The sequence below is a fragment of the Lathamus discolor genome, chromosome 9, assembly GCF_037157495.1.
Source record: "Lathamus discolor isolate bLatDis1 chromosome 9, bLatDis1.hap1, whole genome shotgun sequence".
NCBI lineage: Eukaryota > Metazoa > Chordata > Aves > Psittaciformes > Psittacidae > Lathamus > Lathamus discolor.
In genome coordinates, this window is record NC_088892.1 from 17,727,530 (window position 1) to 17,746,502 (window position 18,973).

Genomic DNA, 18,973 nt, shown 5'->3' on the forward strand with positions numbered 1-18,973 from the left:
TGGTCTGGTAATGTGTAAATGTAATGTTATTTTTTGAAGGTACAACAATATATAAAGAGGCAGACTGCAAACCAGTGTAGTCCTATTGACACTGTTGGAGTCCAAGTTACTTAGAGTAATTAAATTAACAGTCCTGTAAAATTATAATAGTAGAAAATTACAAACTTACTTAAATATTCATAAAGACATTGAGGAAAAAAAACCCTATTCTAGACTATACAATGAGAAAACACGAAGTTTGATGATATTGAGATCTCTTAGATTGTAACAGTGCTGTGAGAATCATTGTCTAGTCTGGAATCATAAAAAATGTGTGGGATTTTTAAAATAGTCTTGAATGACATGAATTATACTCCTCTTTCTTATATTAGCTTCTGGGACACAACACTGCATTAACTAGATTATCTATTATCGTAATACTATGCTACACAGACTGAAGGTTTAATACATTTACTTTAACAGTGAACCTTTTAGGTTTGTCTGTCTGATAGAATGTTGAAAACCAGATTACTGGGAGATTTGACTGTTTTGGCAGGGTATTTTATTAGCTACATTTGCTTAGGAATAGAAGTATAGAAATTAATTAGCTTCAGGTGAAAGTAACACAGATGAAGTATGTATTTTATATATTAGTATATACATATTAGGTTTTTATAGTACTCAAGGTGATGCACACAGTGACTGCATGAAGCATGACTCACTTTATTGGCAGGGTGTATCCTTTGCCTAGCACATTTGATATTTTCTTTTTAATGAAAGCCAGTGTAGTAATGTAAAATGAGATATGGGCATTATATATTTAACCATACATTCTAGTGATAACAAATAAAGTACTAGTTATAGCTTTTTGGATCTTACTTTTTTGGCAAGTACATATAAAATCAATACATTAAAAATTAAAGGCTTAAAATCACTTCTTCAATTTGCTGGTTGCTCCTTATGCCCTTCTACAAATGCTGCTCTTCTTTAAGATCAGCAAACCATCACTTTTTGTCTTTGCTAAATTCTCCCAAGTGGAAAGTAGCAGAGAAATGGTATAGGGAGGAGGGAGAGGCATGTTATGAACACTTCTGAACTACAGCTAATATCAGAATGGCCTATGCAATATGTGGATGTCCTTTGTAGTGGTCTCTAGTTAATATTCAATAGAAACATAAGAGATACAGTATAATTAAGATGCTCAACCCTGCAAAGTTCTTCCACAAGTTTTTAAAACTACTTATAAGCCCTGCCCCACCTAAAAGCAGCAAGTCTCCAGATTTACAAAGTTACATGAACCAGGTACATGAGCCAGTGATCAAACTGTTCAGTATCTATTTGTCAAGCACATCAGGCTCATTCTTTCTGATGTCTGTGGAAAGCTCTTCCCAGCAAATCTGGTGACAGAACATGTGGGAACATGTAAGAATAGAGGAAAAAAGGATATATAAAGTATGACCTACCAAAGGTTCTGAACTACACTCTTACAGCAAAACTCACTGGATGTCTCCCTCTTTTACTTTCATAAAAAGAGGAGTGATAAAATGAAATGAAAAATTAAGGAAAAAATTGCTAACTTAAGGAAAGAAAATACATTTTTACCAAAACTCTAATTCTTTTCTTGAAAAGAAAAGGGGGAAACAATGGGTACATGAAGAGCTGCTTCAGAACTTCTCCAATTTTCTAGAACTTTCATATTTTTTCCCTTTTAATTCTAATCAGCAACATCCCTTGTAAAGTTACAGTTCCTCACCAGTTATGAATAAAAAGTAAAAATAAAAAAAAAAACTATGCTCTGAAATCTCTATTTGCATCAGTATCTCTGCAGACAACACTGTTATTCTTTACTTCAGCTATTTCCAATTCAGATTAAAGTGAAAGTATATCCAGTCCTCACTAGTGATTTAAAAATCCTCCACTCATGTGTGCCAGGTTTTATATATTTTAGAACATATGCCAAGAAGTGGCTGCTTAAGACAGGGTGTTTTAGGAGAGGGAATTGTGTGAAAAAGAAAACGAATGAAACAATCACAAAAATATCTTATTCTTCTGATTGAATTTTTATCTCATCTTATTTTTATGCATTTGCTTATTTTTTTTCCTAAAGCCAGTGATACTGACTGCTGATAAGATTTGCTGGTGCAGCTCCAGCCCATCAAAGAATTGAAGAAACTTGCTCACATACATTTTAAATAAATAAATTTGTCTTGAGAATATTACAGAACTGAGCTAAAGAACTAATTTGAATTGTATAAAATATAGGAAATACTACAGGAAAAGGTGATAGGTGGCAGACGATATATTACCTAAGCGATTCACTGTTGCTTTTGGAAAGCTCTCCCTTAATCTGCTGCCATGCCTGGATTATTTGTTGGCTATTCTCCTATGGCAATGACCAGCAAAACAAAACAGCACCTTAAAGGTGATCATTGAAAATAAATTTACTGTAACAGTGAAGAGAGACATGAGAACTAGTGCAGGAAAAGGTTTTTTTATCATTCGATGACAAAACCTCTCACAATATAGTTAAGGTTATTGACCATGTTCTGGGCTTCTAGAAAGTGAAGCTCACTGTCAACTCAAGCATCTGAAAAACAAGGAGTACTTCAGATTGATGTGTCTGAAAAGCCAGATGTATTGTCAGGATGAAAACTGAAGCAACCTTAACTCTGCCTCTTCAAGTGGCCACTTGAAAGAGTCACTGTATTAATTATTGCAGCTCTTGGTCATGGAGGGACCTGCTGGAACAGTTTCCCAGGGTCACATTGAGAAATGAGATCCAAGGACCAATGTGAGGACTGTGTAAAGGGGAAAATTCATCTGAACACTCTGGTCACCATTCTTCCTCACTAAACTATTCTGTGACAAATGAAACCTGCAAATTTAAATAAAATAAATGTAGTTGTATTTTAACATGGATATGCCAGATTCACTGCTTTTGTAAATATTACGAAAGTGTAAATACTTGCCTATTTTTGGACCTGTGACTATCTTGCGAAACATGTTAATCCATATATAAACACAAAATAACATTACTAAAACTCCAGAGAAATACCTACTTGAGACATCGTATGATCTTCCATACTGTGTATAGCTGCAACCAACAGTGACATTAAATGAACTGTATTCTTTCTGTTGTTGAACTGTAATACCCAACACAGTACTCAGTTTTCAAAAACATGTTTAATGTAGATCACCAATTTAACCAGAATTACAGCTATTAAATGTAATACTCTTGAGAATCTCTTGATTTACTACTCTGGAGTATAAGTAAATGAAGGGAGACCCTTGTTTGAATAAACATGCTAACACTAAAACACTGCACACAATTGCTCAAAATGGCTGAAAACACAGAACATTCATGTATTCTTTTTGTTTAAGAAGAATAGAAAAGAGTTTACTTCTTTAGTTAAGACACTGTCCTGCAATAAAAGCAAATCACTAAATGATACGGAAGCTACTCGATTTCCCACTCACTCCATGATTTCTGTGTTATTTTTCATAAGCCGTACAAAGCTCCTTCAAAACTGTACAGTTTCTGTGTTTGAAAGGGTTATATATTTCATGGGTGAAAAATCCCTAACAAACATGATGGGACGTGTTATTCTCATGTCACTTCTCCTTATATTGACAAGCCAGTGATGAAAGCTGGATGTACTTTCCGCAATTCTGATCTACTGCAATTTCTAAATCAGATACATGAAAGACAGCTCAAGATGAGATACAAGTCAAGGTGCCAAGACCTATGAGAATTCAATGAACAAAGACTTCCTCTGATTCTTAGGCACTAGTATTTTTGGGACATTTCTGCTTTATGTTGAAACACATACTGTATCACTTGATAGCTATATTGCAGAGCCAAATCCTGAGGCTTTGCTGAACAAAATTTATGGGAACTCTGTTTAGAATAATTTGAGGGGATACTGTATGCTTTAGTTGAATTATGCTTGTCACAAAAATCTAGAGTTGTTTGAAAAACTAGATACACATCTAGTGGAAGATGGGCCGATGTTCATCGCAAATAAAAGTGGTCCAAAGGCTTCTCTATTTACAGCTCTCTGCTCCCAGCTCAGGGCTATTCCATGAGACTGAGACTGCGGGGATGTTGAAATACAATCTCTTTTCACTGGTCACAAGTTCCTGAACTGAGAGGCACAGGAAATCACAATGGCTTTCACCCCAGGACCACTGGGATTGGCAAGGATTAGTAGAGAGCCATAACAATGATTAAAGAACTGGGAAACACCCCCAAATGCAAGATTTAAGCTCAGGCTGTTTATCACAACAAGGAAAGTTAAAAAGAGACTCAACTAGAATAAAAGTACCTAAAATATATCTGAGACCAAAGAGGACAACTGCAGAGCTTCATGTGTATGCAGGAATACCTAGTTGAAAAAATACAGCCTACAGGAGGAAGCACAGTTCTTCAGAGCCAAAACTGGATTTTTTTTAATATGTACAACTGGTTCAAAAAGTCAGACAGGGCATAAATAACAAGATGTCTGTGCATAATGTGGAATATTCCTCCTCTTTTTCTACTAGGTGATAAATCTCACATAGAACACACCCCAATAATGGGATTCCTAAAGGGACTAATGCAAGAATGAAGAGCAGGAACATGACTTTTCAATAGGTATGATAGTAGAACACATTTTCAAGCCTAATCCATTATGTTTTTAAGTAATTTAAATGCATATTTAATACAAACACTATACTCATTTGCAGGACTACTGCCACAAACAAACATGAGCTTTCTAAGAACTAAAAGACATCTGTGTCCAATTGCATTGCTCGGTGACCAATGGTCCACCACACTTCTCCCTTTCCCTATTCCACCTGAGACCTGCAGCCTACACAGCTCTTGGATAAACACAGGATTTCTAGTATGATGGGAATCAACAGTGCTGGAAAATTATATTCACATGATATTAATGAATCTTTAATTGGAATTCTCCTCAGAGCAACTCGGAAGAAATGCCACCAAATGATAGCTTCTGTAGCAGGACCATCTGTATTTCTGTGCGACTTCCATTACTAGGGTCTCACCACTTAGGATCATTACAGGTTTCATTTTTCATAAATTCATTTTTAGTTTGGCAGGAGATAATAACATCCAGTGAGCTGACCCAACCTCAGATAATTACTATCAAAATTGGTCCTGCAGCTTCAATTGGAAAAACTTTTCTTCACTTCCCACCTAAAACTACCGTGCTGCATGGGTGCATTTCAGCAGCTACTGAAATGATTACAAAAAAGAGTTTCAAAGACTGAAGTATTAATTCTTTGCCTAGATACCGTTTTTTTCCTGGTAGTGAAATATTTGGTAATTGTGCTTTGTATTTTCATTTGCATTCACTTTGATGACTAATCAGTTGCAATCCTCATTATTCAGAATGTAAATTACAGTGCTTAGCTACAAGTGGACTTGAATGTATCTTTCACAGCCAAAGTATTTGGTCTGTAAGTCAGAAAAGAAACCATACCCTATGGACATTTTCTTATTCAGGCACAAAGTGTGAACACATTAATAAAAATGTGTTTCCCATGTTCTCATGGCCCAAAGAATCTTTGGCATGTCATAGTTCTTTCTGAACAGAATACTGTCAATAATTTCCAGAAGAAATTGCTGACTATCACTGAAGTTCCTGATGAAACTGCAGATTCCTCAACAGATTTGAAATATTGCTAAGAAAACAGGATTGGAAACACAAGCAATGAGTCAGTGTGAAACATTAGTATAAACTGGGTAACTTACAAAGAAGGATTGGAAACATCTTGATTAACACAAAAAATGGGTGTAAGATAAAAAATGGTCAATGACAGACACTGATTGCTTTTCAGGAAAAACTGGGAAGGCTTGCCACCGAAGTGCTCACATGTATTCTTACTCAAGCAGACTTCAGGTTTTCTGTCATTCCATCTGACACACTAAAATCTCTGTAACTCACTGTTGTCTGCTTTGAAGCGAGTATTAAAACGGCAGATAGTTCATAACTGCTACTGAATTTCAATTGTTTTCCTACCCAGGCATGCAAAGTCCAACAGCACTAAGAAGCTATTTGAAAATCCAGTACAGAAAAGCAGATTTGCATAGCTCATCCTCACTGTTACCCCATTAATGATTTCTCCATGATACTATAAAGCTTGTAGAGAGTGATAAAAACATCAGGTAATGATTTTAGTTGTGCCACAGCTTTTGAACAAACTCTGGGAAGAGATTTAAATCAGAGCTGGCTGAAGAGCAGTTGAAGAAATTGGAAGGGACCTATAATATTATTTCCATATGCCTAACTCTTTCACTTATACAGCTGTGAATAATTTGACATCATACCACCAGGACACAAAAGAGCTTCAGGATTCAAACTACTGGCTTCTTAGAAGAAACCCAGCTATACAGAAGCTACATAATATTATCAACAATGTTAACAGAAATAGCTTTTTTTAATGAGTTCTCCTATTTTAGTGTACTAATCAAATAATGCTAAGAAATGTATGGACAGAAGAGGGTGTAACATTTTGATTTTAAACCCAAAAGGAAGATCACACAGGAACTTAAGAGTGCACTCAGCAGACAACAACAATGTAGCTTAAAGATGCTTTCCACTGAGGAATCTGTTTCTGGATAACAAAAAGTCACAACTGGAAAAACATAACCATGGCAAACTAGGCTCAAACTGAAGGAAAAAGTTCTTAACAAACTCTGAAAATTTCAAAGACAGCCAGAGAGCTGCCTTTTCCCTTATAAATAGTGCAGTTAAATTCTTCACTTTAAAAATTAGTATCATTTCACTGTGTTTTTCCTAGAACTGGAAAAACTACCAGGAAACCAGAGTGACTTTCAAAGTGTAGTCAGTCACTGCAAGCGCCATGAACTGCCTCTCCCCTTTATATCAAAGCTTGCAGGTCTTATAAAAGCCATTTTTGCTGTGCTGCCAGTTTAACTGTGTGTGATGTCTTGGGTGTATTGATAATCCGTATTTTCTTCTTTTTGTTCTTTTATAGAAATAAAATATAGTAGTTTCAAAATCCTCTTCCACATCAGTCCCAGCAACTGATATCCTTACAAGGTGGTGGTGCTCCTTTCACATAGCAGGACAGAACTGATGAGGTGCATGACCAGCTATCAACACCCCAAGAAAGCTGCAACCATTTTTGGCAGCAGAATCCATTAAGAAGGTTCTATCTTGAATGAAGAACAGGCCAAGAAAACCTGAACAGTCCTGATGACAAGTAAGTCTATCCCACAATACAGACTCATTTTTTGGCTCTCAAGAAGATGAAGAACTGTTCTCTGGGACTTTTTTGGCAGTCTGTATTGGAATAGTATTTTGGCAGGGATACAAAACCTACTTGAATGCTCATTCACTCTGAACATATCTGGAGATGAAAAGTCTTTATTTATTACTATTAAAACATATTTGGCATACGTACTTTAAAGGTAAGGAATGCTAGAACATATTTGACTCTAGGAATAAATTAGCTCAGACACAGCATTTTTTTCTCAATGTCAAGCACTTCATTTATGAAGGTATATTTATTAGCTGTAATTCTGGCTCTGTCATTGAGACAAGCAGAATGAAGACAGGAGAGAAGAAATGCCTGCTCGCCCTAATACGGACTCCAGAAGACTTCCATGTCACAACTTATGAGACTGATATTAAAAATAAATCAAGAAAAAAGTCCTCAATAACAGAGGTTATTCTAGAAGAGACAGTTCATTCCAAAGCCCCTCCAGCTGGTGGGAATATTAAGAATCTAAAGGATAATAGTTTAGTTTTAGCTTGTGTTTTCAACTAATTTGAAACCCTTTAGCTGCCGCATGTGTGGTGCTGTATTTTTAGTCTATTTATCTAAGCCAAAGAGTAATATATTTATAATGTTATATCTAGATACTGATTTATCCTCCTTGAGTTTTGTGGTTTTCAATTAAGCTGAAACTGGAGCTGCCCTATCCAATGCATTCATCTACATAGAAGGGACGGGTCCTCTCCAGCTCTCTCTAGAGCTGCTGGTTAGGCAGAAGGGGGAAACAGAGAGGAAAGAACCAAATTAACACACTTGGAGGAAACAGCAGAATCCATCTCCAGGATTGTCTATGCAGTCCAATGCACTTCTTTACAGGGCTCTTCCTTCTTGGAATCAGTCTGCTTGTCCAAAATAATGTACTTCACTGACAATGTATTTCACATTAAATGCTTAGAATTGGCAGTATCTTCAATCTTAAAAAGTCTACACCTTCCTTTCCATTCTAAAATCTGGTCCCAGCAATGAGAGGGATGATGGGTATTTCTCTCACTAGCTGAAAAATAACTAACTCCATTGGGAAGTGACATGAAGGAAGTAAAAGACAAATTTCTGTACCAGGCCAGATATATACCAATCCTGCCTCACTGGTGTTGTTTTGGGCTCCTGTGGCTCCTGGAGCAGCACACATTTCATGAACCAAAAATTAGAACTTCACTGTGCTTCACACTTCTGAAACATCATCCTTTTAAAAAAGGGTGGATGAATCTGTCCATTTGCTGGAACTAGAGTTAGCACCCTTATTTTATTTTCTCAATTTTTGTCAATATATGCCATCATCTTCCATGAAAATACAGGTTTGTTTTTAAGGCTTTTTTGTAAAGAGATTCTCACAGAGCCCGTAAGAAACTTAAATCTCTTATCTTGTTTTAAAACACACCTTTGATGCTTCAGCAATAAGTTTTTAAAGAGTATTTAATTAGAACTATTTCAAGGAAACCTGATGAAAATGAAATATAAAAGATAAGGGCTTTTGCATTTTAGGAAGAAAACATCCAGCTAAGATGAAGAACAGTACTTTGCTTTGTACATTTGATAATAAAATAACCTTTCCTTCTTTCATTAGTAAACCATGGCAGTGTACTTTTCCTTAACAGTTTTTTAACCTTAAATTTTTTATGAAAAGAATTTTATAAATGTCATGGACAGATGGGACCAGCTGACAGCAGGTATAACGAGAGATGGGTGCTACTATAGAAGCTCTTGCATGTAGCATTGCTAGCATATCTTTAGTATGACCTATGTCACCTCTGCTACAGAGTTCTGGGTCTCCAAAATACAAGCCAACAAAAGGAAGTGTTATTTTCAATTTAAAATCTTCTTCACAGCATTGACCACTACAAATACAAAAAGGGTGGCTGGTGACCTATGGATGTGCTGCAAAGCTAATCTGTCACCAGCAGAGATGAACAAAGCAATCAGCAGACCTCAAGCAAAAAATTATATCCTATGCTTTGTACAGTGCTGCAGACACAATAACAGCTATCTTTAATAGAATAAGACTGCTGGGAGAGATCACCATTTGTTTCTTGATGTTAGTGTCTCCTTCAAAAGAAATAAACAGTAATAACACAGGCAGAAGCTTTGTTGCTGAAAAGTGCATAGGCTCTCAGGGGGATTTGGGAATTAAGGTGTCTTCAGGAAGTCTTCCTAAAACACAGTGGCTCTTGAAACCTCAACAGTTTTTCAATATATAGGATCTCAAAAGAGAGGGAGAGAAATTCTTTCCAGATATCCTCTAAAAGCCCCTTCCACAAATACAAACACTCAGTGTTAAAAAGCAGCTGTCCCTGTTGACTTTTTTTACAACATTAGTTTGATTATTGTCATGTGCTAACAGTTTTCAAGTGAAATAGTCAAGTAGTCAGTAACCACTACTACAATCAAAGAAGAAAATAACACAGATACAGAAGGAATATGAAGTAATACATTTTAATTTAGAATTTTAGAAAGCTGTAGAATTAAATTTATTAAGATTTTTTTTTTTCTTTTAACAGAATATAACTGTACCCCCTTTGGAAAGCATCCTAAGAATTACCAATAAACACAAAATAAGAATTATGTCTTTCAGACACATATTTGAGGACTGTGGTGTGAGCAGTGGAGAAGCTTACCAACTGTGCTGGGTCTCCCTCTTGCAGCATGGAATAGCTCTATTGTTCAGAGATGGCAGTAAAAAGAAAGGACTCTCACACGACTGCCAGTCTGGATGAGTGCTCTCCCTAAGGAAAAGAGGAAAAGTCATATACATTCATGTGCTGCACCTGATTCACTTCTGATAAATTAGATTTTAGCCCAAATAGCAAAAGAGGAAGCCAAATGCATAGACCTGTGCATTGGTATAGATGCTGAAACAAAGCTTCATCTTCTGGAAAATGCCTCCCTGATGTCCAAGGGACAGCAAAACAAACTCTTGGTGTATAGTCATAGCAGTGAACAAGGGAAAGTGGTTTGTTTTTTTCACTGACTTTTGATAAACACAGCAACTTAAATTAAAACTATGCTAAATTTACTATGTTTTCTATCATGTCTAATATATACAATGGGATCTCAGTATTGTCAGAGTATTCTTAACAAAATGATTGGTAAACATGTTCAAAAAGTGTCTGGAGTGATGCAAATACATTTGATGTGGGCATCTGTGTTACTCTGCCATCACCGGAAAACTAACAGTACTACAGCTCCTGACTGATCACTCCAGTGGATACCATGAAGCGTAATTGATAAATGTCAGATCTGCTTTGTACATGAAGAGTTTTTACTGTGAAACACTGCTCTTTGAGCTCTGGACAAAAGTTAATTAAAAAGTTGGTATCAAAGATAACGCCCTCAGCAGGAAACATCTATTGATCTCTTCAGCAGCATAAGAGAGAGATTGATACAAGATTATAAAATGTTCACATAGAACAAGGCTGACTGCCACAACTTATATGCTCAAGATTGGATACTACAGAATATTAAAAGTACAGAGTAGCAAATCATCAAGAAACAGTACCAGCCAATATTGCTGATTCTCCATGTTTTACAAGCCCTTTTCAAATTCTATATAAAAATCTCCATTTCTTTCATGTTTCCTCCTATGGTTATTAATTTAATTTAGAGATTGGAAATTTATTCAAGGCTTTCACTGAACTGCACAAGCCTTATACTTCTTCCAACAGTTAATACTCAAAGTCCTGACAGATTATTGCACACTGTGGCTTTTCTTTACTTCCTTATCCTATTTTACCTTTTAGTATGAATCTGAAAAAGCTAAGTAGACATAATAGCAAATTCTTCTGTGGAACGTGCTGTTTTCTTTTCAGAATCAATTTCTTGGCATTTTGAATGCCTGCTCATGAAATGCTCATGAAAATGAAAAGCTCATGACTACTTTTTTGTAAAATTCAGAGTGTAGGGGTTGCTCACCCAACACCTATGTTATTTAATTGGGGAATACCTTGCACATACAAGAAAGCACTTGGATAAAAAGCTTTTCTTGTGCTTTTTGAAAACAAAAATTAGACTGTATCACTGTTTCTGTGATTAAAAGTTTGAAAGAGCTACAGAACTACTCCAATGGAAATTTCAAATGAATGGATCATAGGAATTAGATTGATCACTCCATTTTTTAACAGTAATCTCGGATGTTGTTCTGAGCAAGAAGGCTTCTCCTGTCTTGTGGTCTCTTGCTGAACTTACTGCTTTTTCATTATAATTAGGGATATCCAGGACTACTGGCTAGTACATCGCAGGCACCCTCACCATGTGCTGCCAATGCCAGCTCTCTTCTCCCTCGGTTCAGACAAGTCTCTGTTCACTCTTGTTGAGATGCAGGGTCTGTCCTCCCTGAACAACCCAAAGGTCTAAGACAACCTTTTTCCCCCCAAATACCTTTAATCACACTGGCCCTTCTTGGCATGACCAGTGTGGTGCTCTGTTCTCTCATCTAGTAAAAAAAAATGCTGCTAGAAGACTATCTTTTTATAGCATATTGCAATTATTTTACACGGTAGAATCTTGGAGGGGCCCATTACAGCTTAGTACTCACATTAATCTAAATGAAATTAACTACTGAGCCTTCTAGCTGGAAATCCCTTATTATCAGTGACTTCCTGTTGGAATTACAGTGTAACTCAGAAGAAAAGCCAATCGAAAGCCCAAAGCATTAAAGCTTGTTGGGTGTATCAAGGCCACATCAGAATGGAGAAGAAGTGATCAGCCATGAACAACATGACTAGAGGATAAAATGCAGCCAAGTTGATCTTCGTTATAACTCAGTCGTTGCATATTCATGGAATAAGGAGACAAGGGATCAGGACTTTTTAGGATCAAGACTTATACAAGCTGACTTAACTCTTTTTCATGAATTACTTCAAAATGAATAATACCCTAAAGATACAAAACCTTGCACATATAAAGAAAAGGAAATGGCCTGATTGCTGCATCAAAATAAGTAGACAAACCAATATTTAGAACATTCAAAATATTGAGGGGTCTTTTGTGGTTTTCACACAGAGTAGAGAACATCCTGCAAAGTGTGTGTGAAGAGACAAGCTGGTAAGGCAGATAAGAGGGTTGTTTGGATAGCAGCAGAGAATGGCAGAAACTTGGTTGGGGGCAGTGTTTGTCTACTTAAGGCCTGAAAGATCTTTTCCTACATAGCATTACAATATATTCTTCAAAAAGAAAACTGTGTCAGAATTTGTCTCATAGTTTTCTGTAATCTCCTGTTATTACTAAAAATGCTGGTTAAGTGATTTCAAAGGACTTTCACACTGATTGTGGGTTAGATGTCAGCAGAGTGGTTATTGCTACATGTTTTCTATGTCCTCTAAGGCAGTAATTTTTTTCAGTCCTGAATCTCTTGGAAGAATTCCCACAAAATGTGATTTTTATTGAGTGTGTTAGGATTTTTCTAGTCCCCCTGTCAATACTCTCAATTAGTGACCATAAATAATTTCATTTTTATCTTCCTTGTGCATTTTTTAAATCCCTGAGGCTCTGCTTCAAGTTCTAAGCTTTTGTGTATTTACATGCATCCCAGGGGGATTATTTTCTAACAACTTTGCTTCAGTTTTCTTTGTTATGCGTATGATGCAAAAAAAAAAAAAAAAAAAAAAAAAAGTTGGCATTTTCTCTGATCACTCAAAAGCTATCTGTGCTCATAATTTTGCTTTAAAGCTCTGCCATCCAGTACATCTTTCTTCCCCCTAAACACTGATAAGACTAAACCCCTTTTTACCAGCTTTCTTTAGCTCATAAACTCTGTTTCCTTTTTTCCTATTTATATTTTTTATTATTTAATATCAGCTTAAAGAGCATCTCTGCCTGTGAAAGTTGGATTTTCTGGTCCCAGTTCACCTTTTAAGTGATAAGATAAAATATACCACATCACAGCATCTCAGGAGCATCTTTAAATAACTGGCTGACACACATTTGAAGATGCTGTTGCCCTCCTGTTTTTGCAAGATGGAAAATTAAAGTGATTACTTTTACTTCTTGGTACCAGAACAGATCAACAGGATTATCACAGCTCAGCTGTGCGTATTAAGCATACTGAAATCCATTCATATGAATTCAGTACAAGTTATAAAAAAATTCATCAGCCCATGCCTTTGCTTTTAGTAATATTTGGTTAGACACAAGAAGAGGTGACAGAAATAGGTAATTACTATTTGTCAAAGAAATCCTAGCTAATAATTTCCCCCCCCCTTCATTAAAGGTGTAATCCATTTTGCCTACCAGAGATAAGGGAAACGTTACCATTGATAATATGCATAGTTTCATTCTTCATCTATCCACACACCCAAGTCTGTCTACATAGATTCTATGTTGAAATTTAGCCCTAATAATGGTACTTTTCATAATCAAAATACGTAGACATTCTTATGTATAGATTTCTAATAATAAAGGCTAAGCAATCCAAGAAAAAGCTAGCATAGCATTACTGATCTAGAATTCTACACAGCAAACTGAGAAACCAAGTATTACCACATGTATGCAGCTCTGTTCTAAATGAGGATACAAGAAAACACAAACCAAGGTATAAGCATATTGAAGTTGAAGGTTAATTATTTAACTTCAGTGGCTAGCTGAGGTAGCACATATATTGACTGTTAATATCATGGTGATGCTGCCAATTAATTTATAACACAAAATGGCACCTTCAGCTCTGTAAAACAAATAATACAAAGAAAAATGGGAAGACATCATGCAAAGCCATCTTCGGTTTCCTTTTATTGCACTGTTATATTGGACACGCTTTGATTTTACTTCTGCACCAAGGCTACAGTGAAATTGGACTAAACGATGAGGTTTACTGTAAAAATAGGTCTGATGGCATACATCACTTCCTTCCACACATGAAAAAAAAATATTTGTAACTTCTGGTACAAACTGCTCACTTTGTACAGCACAAAAATCCTTAATGCTGAACTTTTGTCCTCCTCTCAGTGAATGTGCTGTAATCAGTTTGATACCTGACATACACATCCTACTCATGGTGTTGCATAATAATCACTATTTTTAATTCCAACACTGGAAATGTTTAATTGCATTTTGTATTCCCATAAAAGGCAATTCTTTGCCAATGAAATCTGCCAGGTTAAGAACAGTAGAATATGAATGGCACTTCTAAAAGTACAGTGACATCCTCTTACATATGCTTACCTTATTGTTTTTACTGCATTTTATTCTTGTTTGTTTTGCAAAGCCAACACAACTATGGGAAAAAGGGGATGGCTGCCAGTTAAAACATTTAGAGAACTGTTAATTACACTCTAAAAGCCATTTTTTTTTATCATTTATGAACTGTGAGGCTGAGAGAACCTATTTGACTTTGAGTCTGCAAAACTGCCAATTAGAAACAATTATTTTGTTTCCTTTTCAGATGAGGAAATATGATCTAGAAATTACTGAGTAACCATAAATTAGGAATACAATGGCAGTTTTTCAGAGTGATTCCTTCACAGTATTACTTTTTTTACCTCAGAGACAAGCCAGGCACTGCATGTCTCAGCCTGCGTGCCCCCTCTGTCATGAAATTCCGACCCGAGACAGGAATGTCATTCTCATGCTTACCAAGAAGATCTAAATGTAGTTAGCTATCCTAGCTCTCTACAGATACCAAAACAAAATATTTTAATTCACAAATCAAATTGTTTAGATAACCACTTTGACAGATAATATGCCCACAAGCTTACACAAGCTGGCCATCCTCTCAGAGGTGTAAAACAGCAACTCCCACACATGCTGTGAAGTTAAGTGCTGGGTTTTTACCCGCTGAAACACCACTTCAGCTTGTAGAACTATCCACATGGATTAAAGTTTTTAAAACCATGTTTTGGTTTAAAACCTTGAGTCATAGTTTGGATGCAGATATATTTATTACTAACTCATGGATATATTTTCCTTACCTTATAAAGGAATTGCAATTGTTGCCATTTCAAGAATGACATGGAAAATGCAGCATTTTCCTTATTTCTTCTATCTGTTGCACAATATTTTTATTTACCTACCACTGATGATTTAATAATGATAAAAGAAAAAGCATTAAACAATGAAAGAGTAGAGGTGCCTATTGTGAGCTGTGCATGGATTTGAAAAGAGCACAAAAGAATAATATGTAAATGCATCTGTTATGGCAAATCCATTTCCTAGAATAAAATTCTGTACCAGAAACCATTACACAGGGCATTCAGAGATGCAGTAATGTTTTAAACACCAGGATACACCATAAAGCATTTCAGAGAAATTTCATCCAGCCATAATACATAACTGGATGAGAAAAGCTAACTGTGCATATATAATCAATAATGTGGTGTATGCCAGTTTGAATAGTATATATAAAAGCTTTATATTATCTTTCAAAGTCTCACTTTTAAAAAACAGAGCTACTCTTTTGCTAAGCTTACCAAACTAAACATTCTAAACTTAGAAAGACATTGTATTTTGCATAATGTAGAATAATTACTGAATTACTCTATTTTTCAGAACTTTCCCTCCACATAATTTGATTAAGCATTATTATAAAACAGATTTTGCAATTAAACTTACTGCAGCAAAGAAAACATTTGTAAAGGCTGACTAAAACATGAAAGCATTTTTCTTTTGCCCCTAAATTGCTTTCATTACACAGTTCGAGGTAGCACCTGGGAAAACCTCAAAGCCGTTCACCTCTTAGTATGTACAAGCTATTACACTGCAAAATTAAGTATTTAAAACATTGTCTTGCAGGACCCCTGCCCCAAGGAGGCACACCTACAGAGTTCTACAGGAGTAGAAGTAAAGGAGGAAAGACTGCGAAGTTCCCCTGGAGCCTGGCAGTGCTTTACCCCCAAGCTGTTACCTATTGAGATAAAGACCTCCATCGGGAAATTGTCAGGCTCTCCCTCTACAGGTCTGGGATGCAGGTTAACAACTTCAAAGTCCATGAGATTCAGAAGCCCCATTCCTAAGAGGAATACTGGCTAACAGCTCCTTTCTCTTGAGGACTCTGCTCCTCCCTGGTAACTTCCTTGGAAATACGATGTTTCTACAAGTATGTGGCTCAGAAAAGGAAGATTAAAGAATGTGTGTGTGTGTGTGTGTCTTCCCTTTGATAAAAAAATACAAGAGATCTAGTGGGCCCCTTCAAACCCAAACCATTCTGTGGTTCTATCATCCTCGCAAGGAACCCATATCAGAGATGTCATTGAATGGTGAAAGGACAGGACGAAAACAGAGCTCAGCTTCACCTTAAAACGGATGTAACAAGTTCACTTCTCTAAACTGAAGGAAAAAAAGACTCTAATCAGACACTGTAGTTTTGGTGGTAACGACAGTTAAACATGGGAACAGATGGGCCCTGGAATCCCTGGGATCTCCATCTCAGGTTTGAGAATTGACAGGCAATCATCCAGCCTGTTATTTGTCAGCACATCCCAACACAATTTGGCCAAGGCCTACCAGGATGCTTCCACAAAATGTCTGGGCATGATTTAGGGTGTTACAAGGACTAAGACTCATCCACAGTTGGCAATACCAGTTAGGCAATCCTTTTTCAAGAGAAAGAGTTCAGCCATTTGGATACAAGCCATGCAGTACCATTTTATCTCAGGACCACACAGCAGAGCCTGACATATTTTACATATTAATACAAACACATTTTCTTAAGTCCTCTTTAGCCTGATTTTCCAACAGTTCTATAACATGTTCTATACTGTTCACTAAGATACAATCATAAAGCAACACTGAAAAGCAGCCCATTACATGAATTTTGAGAAGAAATTATTCAGCTGCCCAAAGGAGCAGAAATTTTTAAAGACAATTAGGCAGAACAAGTAGTAGAGGAACTTCTTTCACCTTCAGGTCACCACTTTATACTGATTCATCTCAGTGGCGACTGGAACTCATTACCTTTTGAAAGCTTTGCAAGATAAATCGCATGTCTTTGTCAATAGCTTCTCATGAAGAAATGTCAGTATCGCCAGATTTGGTATTCCCTGGTGTTATTAGCATTAGTGGAGAAGAGATTCAGAGCAGCCCTGTGGAGAAGGACTTGGGGGTGCTGGTCGATGAGAAAATGAACATGAGCCGGCTGCAGTGTGCGCTTGCAGCCCAGAAAGCCAACCGTATCCTGGGCCGCATCAAAAGGAGTGTGACCAGCAGGTCAAAGGAGGTGATCTTGCCCCTCTACTCTGCTCCTTGCCAGAGGAAGCTGTGAATGCTCCATCCCTGGCAGTGTTGAAGGCCAGGCTGAATGGAACCTTCGGTGACATGGTTTAGTGTGTTGAGTCCCTGCCCACAGCAGAGGGGTTGGAACTTGATGATCTTAAGGTCCTTTACAACTGTAACTATTCTATGATTCTATGATCAGCATAATCAGGGCAGTGGCGAAAGTTTTATACTCAGGACCGAACTTCTGTTTGCACCTGCAGTAAGAACCCCAACATCTTCTGATGGTAAAATAACTTGGGGTCATTTCTAATGAGGTGAAATCACATCTCACTGTACTTACAGTAACAGTTTAACAGAGAAGAAGTTCTCAGGCTTTATTCTGAGACTGAACTACTGTGCTCATTTAGTGCTAGTCCCTCCAGGTACCTTGAACTATGACATGACAGTAGCATTGCTATTTTTCTGCTACTGTTTGTTTTGATCAAATTCACTTTAAAATTAACATACCTTATGGAGCTATTTAGAGCTGAAGGAGATGGATTAAATTCAGAATGCAGTATGGTGATTGTTAGGAAATAACAGTGGTAGTAAAGACTTCAGGAACTAGAAGACAGCTTAAGAGCGGTGAAATTAAGGGTGAGGTATCAGGACAAATAGTGAGATTTCAATTCCTAAATAGTTAGAACAGTCTGGTTATTTGAATGTTCTTTAATCCTTCAGCACAGTTTCAAGAACACAAAAAGGAGAACAGCAGTAACTTCATGGTAAGTGGTTCAGCCAAGAAGGCAGATCTGAACAGAGAAAAGAGTCAAGGGAAATACAATGCAAACTTGTTAGGGCTTGAAAGGACGTAATATTATGAAGCAGGATTTCTTTATAAAAATACCTTGTTTTCTCTTGAATTTCTTCCTTTCTCCCTCTATAGCTCAAAGTTCCCGCCGTTGCTCTCTGTACAGCACCAAAGTACATTACACAATTTCCTCTGCCTATGCTGAGGTTTTGTAGCTACATGAGCAAGTACACCATTAAATGGAAAAAATTAACAAAGAATGAAATCTACATCCAGCACTGACTGTACCATGTCTGCCAAATATTGTTATAAAAGAAATATTGGGAACAGCAAATCACAGAATCTTTAACATGGGGGTGCTTAAAAATCTGGATTTTTATTCTCCTAATGATCTGTAACTTTTTCTGTTTATCATGCCAGCAGTTACAGGCAAAATTTGCCATCAAACCTAATAATGAATAGTCTGATTAGTTTAAAACAGAAGCAACAAAATAAAGAAAACTCAAGATTTATGCTTTCCTTTGAAGAGGGCCTGTGAGCTATATAATATTGTTGAAGCTATGTCAGAGTCACTTCCAACATTCTAAGTGACTGGCTGAAAGATGGGCAGCTGGAATTAAATCTCCTTGCTTTTGTTCAGTTGGGCCAGGCTGTCATGCCATTGCAGAGTAACTCCGAGTGATCCATAAGCATATTTTCTGATGTTATGAATAGCAACACAGCAGCAATGAATTCTTCTCACTCTGTTTATTCCAATAAGCT

The 18,973-nt window shown here is 36.7% G+C and overlaps 1 long non-coding RNA gene across 1 annotated transcript in view; it reads right to left on the reverse strand.

Moving 5' to 3' along the window:
- LOC136019335 (uncharacterized) overlaps positions 1-18,973 on the reverse strand; it is a 265,515-nt gene that overhangs the window by 3,381 nt on the left and 243,161 nt on the right. Inside the window, exon 3 of the long non-coding RNA XR_010614822.1 lies at positions 9,897-10,004. This is a non-coding gene — a long non-coding RNA (uncharacterized LOC136019335). The remainder of the gene's footprint in view (positions 1-9,896; positions 10,005-18,973) is intronic.